Source organism: Sturnus vulgaris, chromosome 1 (assembly GCF_052056855.1).
Source record: "Sturnus vulgaris isolate bStuVul1 chromosome 1, bStuVul1.hap1, whole genome shotgun sequence".
Lineage (NCBI taxonomy): Eukaryota > Metazoa > Chordata > Aves > Passeriformes > Sturnidae > Sturnus > Sturnus vulgaris.
This window is the reverse complement of record NC_142243.1, coordinates 82343315-82358631: the sequence shown is the minus strand read 5'-3', so window position 1 is coordinate 82358631 and position 15317 is coordinate 82343315. Positions and strand designations below refer to the sequence as shown.

The following is a 15317-nucleotide window of genomic DNA, read 5'->3' as shown; positions in this document are numbered from 1 at the left end:
AGTTCAGGGACACCTGATCCTTGTTGTCAAGGCTGCTATTTCATAAGTAAATGATCTCATCAGTTATTCTCAAAGCAATTGATCTTTAGTCTTTGTATTGTTTATCAATTCCTGCACTCCCTTAATATGTGTCAGGTTACAGGAGTTTTCCTATACTACCTAAAAACCAAAAATTGCAATCAAGCTTGTGAGAAACCTATCAGCTGTGTTACAGGGATACCTAATAATCAGTAGCTCAGGCCTTGCCTCAAATGTTTTCACTTGCTTGAACTGAAGACTTGAAAATATTTGATAGCATTACTAAAAGGGAAGTGGAGGGAGTTGTGTAATTTTCTCCAGCCTCAGTTAGGTGGAAAGTCATGGATTTGTGTTCTAAAGCTGTTTCCAGGAAGGTAATGAAAAGCTGACACAAAATGTGTGACTTCAGCCATAGGTAAGGTGAGGAGGAGGGTAAAGATGTTGAACTTAACAGCTTTGTGTGGTTGGGTTGCTGCTGAGCTGTGCAACCTGAAGCTGTGCAGGATTTCACTCGTCCTCCCTCTCCCTCCTCCCAAGGACCAGAGGCCAAGAAACCTACAAGGACAAGCTGTCACGGCCTCTAGTGATTTCATTGTGTTACCACAATATCAGATACCACTGACTCAAGAAGCAATTGCATCAGAACAAGTGTCATTGTAAAGTAAGCTCAGATGTGGCCTCGTTTGGACGACATGCAAACTAATTCTGCTTTAAGCCAGTCTTACTGTCCAAAGTAATGGCTAAAGAGAAACTCTCAAATGTATCCATCTGGGATGGTCACGTTACACCAGGGAGAATCTGAGGGTGGGTAGGAGGTGAGAAAATCTTTAACATCAAGCCAGATGTTGCTGTCACTGGAGTGAATAGAGTTCTATTTTTTTTTTTCTAGGAGAGTGAATCTTCTGGTTTTGTCTTCTATTATATCTTGGAGCTGGGATTTCCTGGGAGAGGAGGAAGAGGAGAAGGTTAGACAGACAAGAAAATATACATCTACTCATTTACTTGGTGGAAGTACAATGCTTTTTCCACTGCATTGCTTTGCACTGGGCTGAGTAGGAGGGACATAGTTGTCAAAAATAATTATGGAAAAAAAGAAGCAGAGAACTGAAAAAATATCCCTAAATGTTGAGAGAAGCTGTAAGCTTAAAAATGCGAATTCAAAGTGAATTGCTTCTTATATAGCAACGCTAGCTTCTCTGGTGGGCAAACTGCTCTTCTTGACACAGTCAAACAGAATTAGTCATATATACTCTTGCTAGGCGCCAATCTGTTAGGTCTCCTGTTACAGGAGCTAATTGCTTTTTAAGCTAATGCGTACAAATATAGTTACTTAGTTAATCTTTCTCTCTCGGTTCCCTCTAGCATGTTTGAAGTGTCACCAGCATTATGAACACTTCCTGAAAATATTTCTGACTCTAAGTTTTACCAGTCAAAAAGGGATGAGAAGAGGATAAGATTGTAGCGGAAGAGGGGAAGAATGATGTGAAAGGGGATTAAGCCCTCCCCACAACCACTTTCTCAGCAGATCAGTATAAAACAACTAACCTGAAAAAAATATTGCAGATTTATACCCATGGGAGATGTGATTCGTTGTTTCATTTCAGTTTGCTGTATGGCATGGTTTTAACTTATTTAGAAGATGCTTTTAAAACATGCTGTCACACTCCCAGAGTCTGTGGCAATGAAAGTTATAGTGACTCAAGGAATTAAAAAAAACCGAAACAAACCAAGCCCACATTTTTTTAATTAAAAAAAAGTAAAAATTACCTTTTGCTTTATTTTTATTTATTTTTATACTCCTCAGTGGAAAATAATTAATTCAGTGATTTCAGCAAATTAGACTTGAATCTTCTGTTAATTATTATTTTAGGAAGGTAGATGGTGAATGACGGGCAGTATGAAAAGTTACTTCAAGAATGAAAGTTTGAAAAAAAATTAAAGGGATGAGGCAACAAGAACAAAAATGGCAGAGTAAGTACAGTATATAGAGAGATTTCTGTGAGACCTTGCAGTGTTAGTTTGGAAGGGGTTTGTTTGAAATGTATTCTTTTACATTTCTTGAGAATTTCCTGCTTTAGTGGTGACATTAGCAAAAGTAACACTTGGTCAAAACCAACTAACTGTTTTTTCACTGGGCCTACTCAAAAATCATCTTTTTGACAGTATTTGACATACTATTATTATCAACACTTACTTCCATCTTTGTGAGTAAAATCCCAGCTGGACATTGGGGTGCTCTTGTTCTTGCTAGTACAGATATTGAGAGTTACTCAGTGTATTGTAAAATGGGTGTTTTCTTTCTTGAAAAATCTTGCAACCTAGGTATGTGCCAACATTGTAATCATTGTAGTTAACCAAGGCTTTTCCAAAGTAACTTAAAAGTTAGCTAACCCAAGTACTGCTTTCAATGTTTTCATAATGCTCAATACAGTTTAGGATTCCCACCTGAGAATCTTAATAACCATTTGAGCTACTTACCATTTGAGATTTATGGTATGGCTACTTCTCTGCTTGCAGCCTCTGATCTAAGTACCTTAAAACTGTCTCTGAAATGTTTTTCTGGACAGCAAGGAGTGGGGTGTAAACTCTTTCTGAATGAGAAACAGCAGATGGTTCAGCCACCCATGCTGGTTTATTCCCAGGTTTCTTTCAAACAGACTCAATGAAATGACTGAATCTGGAGGAGTAACTTATTCTAGGTGACTTTACCTGTTCCCAGATGATTTCTTCCTCAGGAACAAAATGCAGTATTTAAGAAATGCCTTTGGCTGCTCCTTAGCCCATAAGGCACCAATGGGGGTCATGGTGAAGATAGACTAGATATAAGGAAAAGGTTTTTTACAAGATGGGAGGCAAAACGCTAGAACGGGTTTCCCAGAGAGGTGGTAGATGGTCCATGACTGGAAACATTCATGGTCAGGCTGGACAGGGCTCTGAGCATCCTGATCTAGTGGAAGGTGTCCCTGCTCGTTGCAGGGGGCATTGGACTAGGTGATCTTTTTAGGTCCCTTCTAATCCAAACTATTCTATGATTCTATGGGTGGATAGATTTTGTTGGAGCACTTGATAATGAATTATAATTTCACCAATTGTGATAAAATCTGCTGCTTCTGCATGCTGAAGACAGGTTTTCTTAACTGCATCAAGTGACTGTTGGAAACTCAAAGTGCTAGCCCCCTTTCTAAGAATTCTTATCACTGAAAACACAGCCAGACAAGCAGAGAAGGTGGTTTAGTCTGATCTAAATCTCAGTAGATGGAAGGCTGGAGCTTTGGACCTCCAGTGCTAGCCTTTATGTTCACTTCCTCCTTATACATGAACAAGGAACAAGTTTTCTTAGAAGTCTGTAAAGTCTGATTCTAAAGCGGCTTCCTAAATGGAATCATTTGAAAAAAGAAATGAAGAACTCTAGAGTACTTTAGGATATGAATTCTAATATTTATGAAGTATTTTGAAGAACAAAATGCACCTTACAAAAACGGCACAATAAATTTTGTTCTAGGCTTAAACACTGTCTATGTAAGTAAACAGAGGGTTTTTTTGTCCACTCACAATTGGTTTTGGTACCACCTTTACATTAACCTGGTTTCTTATATCCAATGGGAACTGAAATGATCTGGTTCTCATTTATTTACATTGTTCTTAGTGTAGTTATTTGCCATCAAAACAGATTCAATAAAGTTGATAAAACACTTTGCTATTTGATAAGAAAAGATATATTAATGAATGTTCAACTCCTAGCTTTCCACAAATCTATGAAAAGGAAGTAGACAAAACCAAAATGTGATTTATGTCCTCAGTGTTGCTTAATGAACTATTTGTATCATTGGCTTGGTAGAAAGTGAAAGAACAGGGTTTTTTTTCTGTTGCCTTTTCTTCCAAGTACTACATGAAAAAATAATATTATTTTAGAAACTGACCAGTTTAGTGTATTCCAGGAAGCTTAGAGGGAAACAATGCAATGTGGGCCAGTTACTACTATCATGATTTTCAGAACCTGCCAAAATCTGTCATTAAGTTGAGCAGTTCAAGTCATTAGCAAGCTGAGCTAGCACTTTTACCACACCACCACCCACCCATTCACTCACCTGGTTAGTGTTTCTGTTCAGTGAGAGGAAAGTGTAGCAGAAGAAGGAAGACGAGGAGATTAAAAATGGCCTGATTATCAGAGTTACCCGAAAGGATGTATCTTTTGGATTAGTCCAGTGGTGCAAATAGCTAAATTGATCAGGGTGTTTTTCTCCCATGTGTTTGAAAACCTCTGTGACCGAAACACTTATTGCTGATCAACCCTGTAAGAACCAGCCATGCTGTATGGAGAGTTCTGAAAGCAGAGTCACTGGAGCGAAATAGGCAGCAGGGAGTACAGAACTGTGCCCAGAGAGATAAGCACAAATATCTTGGTTTTACGTCAAGAGCCATCTCTGTGAAATTTTTAAGTCAGTCTGATCTGTGTATCATACAGAACCAGTATAGTAGGTTTGAAGGAAGAAAAAAAGAAGACAAAAACCATAGAAGAAAAAAAAAGAGAGCGGGAAAAAAACCTGCAAAAGATTTTTTGTTTTCTTTGATTAAGTACCTGTGAGCTTGCACTGTTTTACCCAAATTCTTCACTCTCTGAGCAGGCCTGAGCACCAAGCTCTTGAATCTGATATGAGAATGCCACCAAATTCGGCTCGAAATTTGACTACAAGCCATCTTAAAGTGAAACTGCCAAATGTTATCTGGCCACCTGCGGGTGAAACCAGCAAACAATCTGTGGCAGTTGTGTGAACCCAAAGGGTAAAGCTTAGTAATGTTCCTCATTTTCCCTTGAGACCCTATTGCAAGCCTGACCTGTGTTCTGCATTTCTACCTTACTCTGCTTTATGCCTGGCTTTGTGTGTGTTTTTACTATCTGCAGTTCTCATAACTCTGAAAAATTAGGTTTATGTTTATCTCCCTTAGGAAATGCTCCTGCCACCTTTTTCTCTATTCTTCAAGAATCCTTGCAATGTCCTATAAAAAAAAAAAAAAGGCAGCAAATGAAAATAATGTGTTTTTTGGTTTTGTTTGTTCTAGCAAGCAGTTTTCAAATACATGGCACCAAGTTAGCATAGTAGCTTTCAAACTATAAAAATGCAGCTTCAGAAACACTTGATGGCAAAGAAAACCAGTTGTCTTAAATAATGCAGATTTTTGTACATCTTGAAGCATTAAGTGCAAGTGAAAGAGCTGTCAGAAATATACATCAGAAGACCTAGCTTTAGTTAAAATCCTTGCCTTCTAAATCTATTTCTATTTATTTAACAAGAATCTTTCTTCCCAGCTGTTACTTACCAGGCCATGATGCTCCAGAGTGTGGATATCTGTCAATTACGCAGCATTAGTCAGCCCCTGAGCGAGCACACTGCAGATGATGAAAGCAAACAGGGAAGGATGTGGGACAGCCTTGCCTCCATTTGCAGGCGTTACTCTTTGAAGCATGAAGAAGGTGAGATGGGCCTGTAATTCTGGGCTGTGTTAGTGTCCTTGGAAGAGGAATGTCAAGCCTTCTCCCGTGTCTTTTTTTTTCTCATTTCACGTACAAAATCAAGAGCACTCTTCTGCTGCTTACATTTATTTAGTAACCACTGATTTTTCAAGATCTTTTCAGAATCTGGAAGTACCTGCATACTGTAATCCACAGTCTATAGAATTGATAAATAAGTCTGAAGAAACCAAGATATTGATTACCCAAGACGTCTGTGCATTTTGTCTTCCCCCCCATCAAATCCTTACTGTGGGTTTTCACTGTCTGTAATTGCTTTTTTTTTGTTTTGCAAAGTTGACATCCTAATGAACATGAGATCACTTGTAGGCAAGGGACATGTGAACCAGTTAACTCAAGGCAAATAGAGCTGTCCTGATTTTTGACAAGCAGCAAAGCCACCATGTGACTTGATACAGCTTGGGGCTGTCCCAAAGCACCCTTGGATGAGTCAGGGCCATGTTTCTTGGATGATCAAATATCTTTATTTCAGCGTGCCGCTTGCTTATTTCACAGTCTTTCAAATGCACAGTTTGTTACTTTCTCAGGAGCTGCCATGGTATATTTTTTCTGATCCACGTGAACACCTGCAGCATTGCCTCTTCCATCATGTAGCCAAAGTCTTATCTGAGAGTCCCTATGGCTGTCACAACAGGACTTCTGCAGCTTTCAACTAAAAAACTCAGTAGAGCAGCAGCCAGAAAGAGCACGACTGATGTATTTACAGGGTTTTTTTTGGTAGCAGTCTCTTGATCAAAAGTAAATTGTGATTTTTTGTTTTCTTAAAGCATTTGAAAGAGAGACGTCGCTCTCCCTACTCATGCAGTGACCTGCAAGGTCCATCACAGCAGGTTGGCAAGAGGAAGTGAACCAGACCCTTTCACCAGAGAGGAAAACAGCAGCAAAGAAAATAAAAATATTTGCCCAAAGTCACATAGGAGAGAACTGGAGCATTAACAATGAGATTCTTAGTGTATTTTCTTGGGCAAAGCAGGAGCTTGGGAGCTTTGCAGGTAATCTAGAGACTTTTCCCTGTTCTAGGTTAGTGGTTGGAGAAGGTCTGAAAATGCTAGATTAGGTCAGACACCATTTTGTATCAGTGGTTTGATACTCTGAATTTTGAAAAATAATGATGTTTTTATGAGTTCTACTTGCAACAAAACCAAACCAAACAAAAAAACTATCAGGAACTTGAATCACAGGGGAGAGAGCAAACAGCTTGCAGCAGTAGTTCTGAGAGGTCCAAATGGCCCATTCATTTCAGCAAGATAACTCAGCTGGCTAGTAATGGTAATTTAAATGTCAAACTTGTTAGCAGTTTCATTCCTAATGAAAGACCTGGCTTTACAGATAGCTTTACTGGATAACTTTCCAATAAAACCCTACTAATGGAATCAGAGTTATACTAGCAAAAAAGTGCTAGGGCTAGCATAGTTCACAGTGGTTCAATGTGTGAAATGAGCTATACTGACAAAAGCACTTTTGGACAATATAACTGCTTCTATGGTATCCAGCAGATTTGTGGCAATGGATTAAAACTAGACAGTTGAAGTGGTTACAGCCCACAACTTTGATTTAGGTCCATTTCACTGCCTAGCAGCATCTGTCAGGAAGGTGCAGAAGGACACTTGCATCACCTAGTTTTAATCTGTTATCACAGATGTGCCAGAACACAAACTCGGAACTTTAGGCAGTGTCATGAGGATTTTTATAAATCATATGCACACCTATTTAACGAGTATAACTGATACAGTTAAAGTTTCTTACATACTTTTATGTATGGTGGCATCTGTAGGTTTTCATTAAACACTGGTACATGGACATGTAGATGGCATGTTCACCTGACATCAGAAGTGATATTACTTTTTCCTGATATCAAAAATGCTAAATCAAGAAACCCAGCAGAGCTGATGAGTGTGTTTGAGCTACACTCAGAGGCTCTACCAACACAGTTGTGATCTGAACATTTGTGCAGTACACTGCATGTGGCATCTCAAGTAAGCAAATAACACAGCCCCTGCCTGCACTGGAGGGACTTGCACCCACATTGTCATTTAAATCCTGCTCAGGTACTCTGATGATTTACCTAACATTGAATAGGAGCTGAAATGCAGATGGAAAACTTAGAAGCAAAGCTGTCTGTCAGGGGTTGGTTGCTTTTTTTCTGGTTTGGTGAAAGCAGTTTGAAACACAGCATTTCTGAATTTGGCTTTTCAGTGTGAATGTTTGGATTTGCACATTCATAGAGCTGAAGGAAATCTACCCTGTCATACTCTGTACTGAATTTGGCCTTCAAGCTGCTTTCTAAAAAAAGTAAACTTTCTTTCTTCTGTTAGAAAAAAGCATTTGGTTCGTGCCTTAATGGCTATACTTTATGGCAACAGTTGCAAGATTTTAACCTGGTTCCCAGTGTGTCCAGTTTGCCCTTTTGACTGTATGTAATATATCAACCTGAGTCTCTTTTTCCTCCTCTTCGTTACAACAGTGATTGAATCTAAATAACCTCTCATTGCATCCTATTAATTGTTCCATTAATTGTGCAGGTTCAGAGGTAATACACAAATGCATTAGCCTTGGGCCGAAACTGAAGGACCTCAGTACAGCTTTGCTTCTTTCCAAGTTTCTGCCGGTGTGGCTCCAGGGACACCATTTAGAAATAAGGGCCAGCACACTCCAGTAATGAAGAGTTGTGTCACTGAGTAAATGACTCATGCTGTATCACCAGGATGTCATCTTGTTTCTCCACAGAGATGTAAACAGTAGTGCTGGGCACACAAGTCTCGTACAGAGCCTCCACTGTCAAGAGAAGCTCTCATATGTTGCTCTTTGGTGTTCACCTTCAGAGAAGCATCTGTAACATTCCTTCATTTATGGTGAAATAATAGTTTCTGTAGGATGGCTTCAGTCTTACCTTCCCTCAGAGCAGCATGTGCACAGAAGGAAACAGTGTGCTTTATCTGCTAATGTGCAGGGCTGGGATTTGAGAGCTATAGATTCCCAAACTGCTTTTGTCACAGGCTTGGTAGGTGACCAACACTGCAACAGCAAATTGAACTCTCGTGCTGAGGAAGGGAAAACACTGCAAATATACAAATGTCCTTATGTTTTCTAAAATGTGTCTTTGGACATTGATTACAGTGTTAAGCTGTTAGCTTTTATCAAAATCGATAGCAGAAAATTAATTCCTTTCTCTAGCAGCCACTGATATTAAAAATAGGATTTTTTTACAAATAGCATGATCTTAAGGCCAACCACCATGTTTTTTACAGAACACTGATATTTTATTTAATGGGGTTTTTTGTTGTTTTTGTTGGTGGTTTTTTTTTTTTTTTTTTTTTTTTTTGTAAAGCATCAGTCATGCATGAATTACAAAATACCTTGCTGAAACTGAATATATATGGCTTTATTGTGCAAATGTTTGAAGTGCATGACTTCCATTAGGAAATTTGTTTAGTGGGGTGAAATCCTAACTGTGTTAAAATCAGCGGGACTTTTGCTATTTGTTCCAGCAGGCTATTAAATTTTTAACTGAGAATACTTTACCAGATAGGGTGTTATGTTCTTTTTTGTGGTTTTAGAATTATGTCCAGGCAGAGTAGATGGAGCTCAGCTCTTAACTATGAGCTTGAAAATGCTTCTCTAATTCCCCTAGAAATTCTTGTGCATGAATTAGTGTTTATTCCTTTTTTAGGGATAAGAAAATTTAATAAAACCCCCAGCTGTCCAAGATTGCACAGAAGTAGTCACAAAACTGAGGGACAAAACTGACTAATTGAAAGTCTGGCTATCACAGTTTTTCTTGACTCAAGAAAGGAAAGAAAAGATTCAAGCGTTTTAGTGTCAGACAGGTTGGAATCTGCCTGTCACCCTCAGAAGATATGACTAGCACATTGAAGCATGGTAAACATTTCTCTCTAGAGCTAATTTTCAAGTTTGCATCTCTCTTCATTCTGTCTTGACCCTGTATGTTGTTTCTCTGATGACATTGCTTTTAGAGCTCTTTTATGGACTTAGAGAGAACTGAAAAGTCTGCAGCAACTTATTTTGGCAGTAGGCATAAGTGATGGATTTGAAAAGCAGAAAGGTTAGAAAACTATAGTGGTGTGTATATATATATATAAGTAAAACTTATGAGCAGTAAAGGATTGTTTGCCCTCTGCCCTTGGAAGTGGGATGGAGGTGACTGTGAAATCAAAACAACAGAAATTAAAGGTTAAACTGTACTGAAAATACATTGTTACAAATCTACTTTTAACGGACAGACCAAAAAGCCTTTTTCATCAATTAGAACTTTTTTCTTTTTTTCCCCTTTAAACGTCTCTGAAATACCCATTTACACCCCAGCCTCCTAATGCATAATGCACGAGTCTCAGAAGGTCGCAGTTGGGTAGGGAGACTGTGTTTTAATTTGTTACTTTGAGACAGTTTGTAACTCCTGCTCTACCTGACTCTTGTAGGAAGAGCAAATATTTAGGAAGCTTCCAGAACCAAGGCTTTGAAGCTCAAGGCAACTGCTGAGGTCTCCCAGTTTTCAGAATAGAACAATGCCTTGACCGCGGCCTCTGGATTTTTTGTTGGAATGTTATATGAGGCTTGCTGAAGCAGCTTTGTGAAAAGCAGAATCTTAAACAAAGCTTCTTCAGTTAGAATCTATTGTCTGCAAGACTCATCAGTATTGAAACAGTTCTCATTCGTCAGTCTGCAACAAAATCTCCCGCTCATGGTACTGACTGTGGCTTTAGGAAGAGATGCTGAAGCTGCAGTTCTTGTAGGGGAAGATAGCTCAGCTCCTGAGAGTGGCATTAGGAGGCTTATGAAGGAAATGTACTCTTTACAGTAAGTTTACATTTTTTTCCCACTTAGCAAATTGTAGGTTTCTGAGCCAAAAAGTGAGAAGAGAGAATTGCAAACCTATAACTCAGCGTGAATTAAAGCAGATCCATATGGTTAATCTGTCAGCTATTGCTTTACCCTCCCATCTGGTAGTGATCAATAAGAGGCATAGCACAAATAAGCCACAGTGTATTTTGTGTGCATGCATGTGTATGCGCATGCGTGTGCTCTGGACTTCCCATCCATTTTGAAATCACATCTGCACTTTATTAGGAAGATGCTTGGACGAGATTGTTACCAGCACTCCACATTTGCAGCATCCCTCTGCTCCAATATGATAAATATTTAATGTGTTTGGCTGTGTGCATGCAGAATAATAGGCTCTGCCAGAAATGCAGTCGAATGACTCAAGCCTACAGGGGCCACCACATGCAGGGGAGCACACGGTGTGCGCACGCACACACACACACAAACAGGATCACCCTCTGTCTGTCATTCAGTCAATGGATTTAATGTTTATTATCATGGGGAACACTCTTATCCTATTTAATCCTGTCTAGATGCCTCTAGAATTTCACAGAAACACACAACTGAGTAATGTAATCCAATAGTACTTTGTTTTAGGGAGCTGTTGAATGCAGATGTAGTAGACCAGTTCTGTTTTTGCTATTAACTTTTCCCTGTGCATCATGCTGACTGCTTTTTCCTTCTGCAGTAGCTATTCTTGTTCCCTTATATGCTCTTGCTGCAGCAACAAAACTCTCTGATTTAGAAAGGCAATTAAGTAAAATAGTATCTTCTGAACATAGATGTGCAGCAACAGGGATCATGGTGCATTTAACTTTAATCACTTCATCAGCTTAAGAAAAGACTACTACAAATTGTTGAGAAGGTGTAATATTCCCTTTGAATCTCTGTCATGGAATTGTTCCAGACATTTGAGTTAATACATAACTGCATCCATAAATAATACATTTTTGAAGGCAGTGTATCAGGAATAGCTGAGCTATGTAGTGATGTATTTGTGATGAGCTAAGCAAGTTGTCCAAGAGAGAACTGAGAACTAAATTAAAATAACCTTTACTTCTCTCCTCTTCTCCCACCTGCATACCATACTCCATGGAAATAATAATTATTTTGTTTGACAATAGAGCACACATTACATCAGGTATATGCTTGACAGAGAATAAAGAAGTGTATTGCTGTAAGGCGATTGAATATACATTGTAAAACATGATAGATTTGAAGGTCAGTGGATCCAGCACTCAATCTACCAAACAATCTACCCAACTTGATTTATCTGTCAATATATAGAGCTAGTCAATATTTTCTTTTATGAAAGAATATTGGTACTTAAAAATGCTTAACTAAATTAGTTTCACTTGCAAAACAAAACCATTTGGCAAAAAAAAAAAAAAAGTTCTGATTCTGTGCTGAAATGTTAATTCACTTCATATCCTGGTAGAAATACTTTGCTATGGACTAAGATGCCTCCAACTTTATACCATTTTAATACACAAATCAGAAAAAAAGGTAAAGTTTACTTTCTAATTAAACTCTTTGCTCTGTTTTATAATGGAGCAAAAAATTTACAAGAACCATAAAAATACATACAAAGAAAATGCTTTTGGCATCCACATCACAGAAATTTATGAGAAAATATCTATTATTAATAATAATTAAATGATTATGTATCTACTGCACCCTATGATTTAGTAAATAAGCAAGTCTTGGATACTCTTTCTAATCTTTCCAATACAGATGGCAAAAAGCCTGGTCATAGGGACTTACATTACATTATCAAACAACCAGAAGATTAAGCTTATTTTCTCCAGGTTTCTGTTTTAAATGATGAGCAGAACATACTTTGAGTTGGCACACACCCCCTCCTGCCCCCGTGCATCCCCAAACTATACAGTGTCCTATTTAGCATTTTTCAGGCGCTGGCTCTGCACAAAGGAAGCATAAATGTGGGAAAGGCAATGAGCAAAAACACAAAGTATGTTGTTGGACACTAAAAGTGGTTGTCAGGAGTAGTTGCCCTGGGCTTATGGTGAAAGCTGTCAGTTGACTCACCACAGTGAGGCCTGAGGTGCTTGATTGTCACTGTTTTCTTCTGTGCAAAGGGGAGGGATAAGACACCATAAAGCTGGAACAGGAGATGCACTCAGTGGACACAGGAGAAAAGCAGCCACTGTTGAGCTCTGAGCATGTAAGTTAGTGTAGGCAGATTAAATGCAGTATAGGAATTATTGATTTGTAACTCGAAATGGAAAAGAAATACATTTCCTAACTGCTCTTACTTTGGTATGGTCAGTGACCAGGGTAATAATGGATCTCTATATAAAAAGATATTTTCTTAAAATAAACAATGAAATGGTGCTGTTCTTCCCTCCCTCTAGCATGCAGAGAAAATAAAGCTTAAAACTTCCTTCTTTCCTAGTTCTTCTTTTCTGAAGGCATTTATCCTATTACTGGAAAAAAATCTCAGTCAATAATTCATGGAAAATACACCCGTAGTTCACATTCTGACCTCCCATTTTGGTAACAGATCTCCCTCCAACTCTCACAGGGCCAGAATGAAGTGTTTTATCTGGTGCTCAGGATGGAAGCCTTCTGCCACAGGAAAAAAGGATCTTTAGTATGTATTTTGCTCTGTTAATTGAGATAGAAATCAGAATTACATATAAAGTTTTATATTAATTAATTAGTGTTTTCTGTTCTTGAGGAAATTTTTTTGAATGTAAAATTTAAGACATGTCCAGGTAGTTCCTTTGTGTAATTTTTTGTCTATTAAAACATGTTTGAAATCCTCCTACTTTGAATTTGATAGGAAGAATTCTATTAGGCCACAGTACATGCTAATGCAGAGAGAGTCAGCAAGAGTTAATTCATGTTTAGATGCCTTATTGATCTGGCACAATTTGAGAAAGGAAACCCAGTTAACTACAGATTAACAGTTATATCTATTCATCCCAGGAAGCAGCACATCCTGGAATTTTAGATTTACTTCTGAGCTGCAAAAAAATACTTTTCTTTTTTCTTTTTTTTTTTTTTCTTTGTTGTTGTTTTGTTTTGTTTGGGGTTCTTTGTTTGGTTGTTTTTTTTTAATTATACTGTAATTTTAAGGGCTGCAAACATTACAATTGTACTCCCTTGAACATCAACTATCAACAAACCTTGAGATGCATGTGATGACACTTAAGATCAAGTGTTTTTCAAACCTATAAAACTTTTCTAAATGGCGGCAGCTCAACAAGATATGCCTTGACAATTTTTTTTCTTTCTTTTACAGGTTTCTTGAAAACGTGTGCTTTGCTTCAGGCACAAAATACCATGTTCCAGGAAGTGTTTTTAAAACCCAATGACTATTTGTAATTCAGTATCTAAAACAGCTACAAAGTATTCGGTCATTCCCGAGTAGAGCAGAAACGCAGTGGCTGCGGAACATAAACCCGCTAGCTTTGCGTGTGTTAATTCCTTTATGATTTCAAGTGGTACTCCTCCACTAAGGTACAGGGTTCAGTAATTTCTCCTAGCACTCCAGCTATAAAATATTCACTTTGATGATGTCACAAGATGAAGAGATCTTAGAAGTTTATGTCTATGGTGCAATAATTTTAAAAGACCAGAGGAATATTCTGCGATATGCAAATATTGCTGTTATTCAGCAATATGTGTCTTTATCAAGATAATCATTGCAGGTGATTTTCCTCCTCCTACAGTAATATTTTCCAGATGTGGGGTTACTTTAAATAAATGACAGGTTAAAATTTGATATTAATTTACTCTGTTATATGATTAACAATTATATAAATATTTATATAGAATAATATACATGTCCCAGCCTTTAAAAAACCCCATAGATAATGAACAAATCAAAGGGAAGCACAGTTTTGAGTTTCTCATGCTACCTGCATATTCTATAGGAATTGAATATTTACATATAAAAGATAATCGATAATTGTTAAAAAAAGGTATGTTTTCATTGTCCAGGGTTAGTATAATACAAGGCATGGCATACAAGGAAGTTCCACCTGAACACAAGGAAGAACTTCTTTACTATGTGGGCGACTAAGCTTTGGAACAGATTGTCCGGAGAGATTGTGGAGTCTCCCTGACAGGAGATATTCAAGAACTGTCTGGATGCAATTCTGTGCACCGTGCTTTACAGTGAGCCTGCTTGAGCAAGGAGGTTGGACCTCATGACCCATTGTGGTCCCTCCCAACTTGTCGCAAAATAGCCCCACTACAAAATCAACCCATTTATTTTTCTTGCATATTTGTGAACACTTTTCAATAAAAATAAAAATAAAAATAAAAAATAATAATAAAAAAAGAGATTTCCATGAAGATTTAATTACCTTGTAAATTCCTGAACTGCACTGCAGTGTCATCCTGTAAAACTTCTGTACCATGGGGCTAAAATTATGGAATTGTGATAATACTGGTGATATTAATAATATATTTAGTGTGAAGAACTCTACCATTGCCCATGCCAGTCATATGATGGTGCAGGACAGTAAATGGATTCCCTGAGATCAGCTTGCTTTGTCACGACAGAGACACAGACCTTTTGAATGGTATTAAAACAAAAGTATTTTCTCAAGTGGAAATCTTCACTATGACTAGACATCACACTTTATGCAGCATCCTACCTCACTTTTTTTCCTCTCCTTTGCTACCTAAAAATGTTTTAGAATATTTTTTTTCCCCTGCAATTAAATGGCAGAATAATAAGTAGGAGATCTCTCAGGGCATGAAGCATTCTGGGAAGTACATGCATTTAGAGAATATTAATTTTGCCCCTAAGGCAAAGGGGTCTCCATCTGCTCAAATCTTTCATTGCTTAGCCTGTGAAAGTCTCTACATTAATTTTCAGTGAATTCTTAATCTCCATAGGAATGGTTACTATGCTGACATTACAAGCTAGTGTCACCATTTGAAATTCCAATTA

General features: G+C 38.0%; 1 long non-coding RNA gene across 1 annotated transcript; it reads left to right on the top strand.

The window, feature by feature from the left end:
• The first annotated feature begins 892 nt into the window (after positions 1-892).
• LOC148225329 (uncharacterized) lies at positions 893-14708 on the top strand. Its single transcript, XR_015801601.1, has 5 exons — positions 893-983; positions 5327-5491; positions 12933-13001; positions 13656-13873; positions 14357-14708. It is a non-coding gene; the product is annotated as an uncharacterized LOC148225329 (long non-coding RNA).
• The last annotated feature ends 609 nt before the right edge of the window (positions 14709-15317 follow it).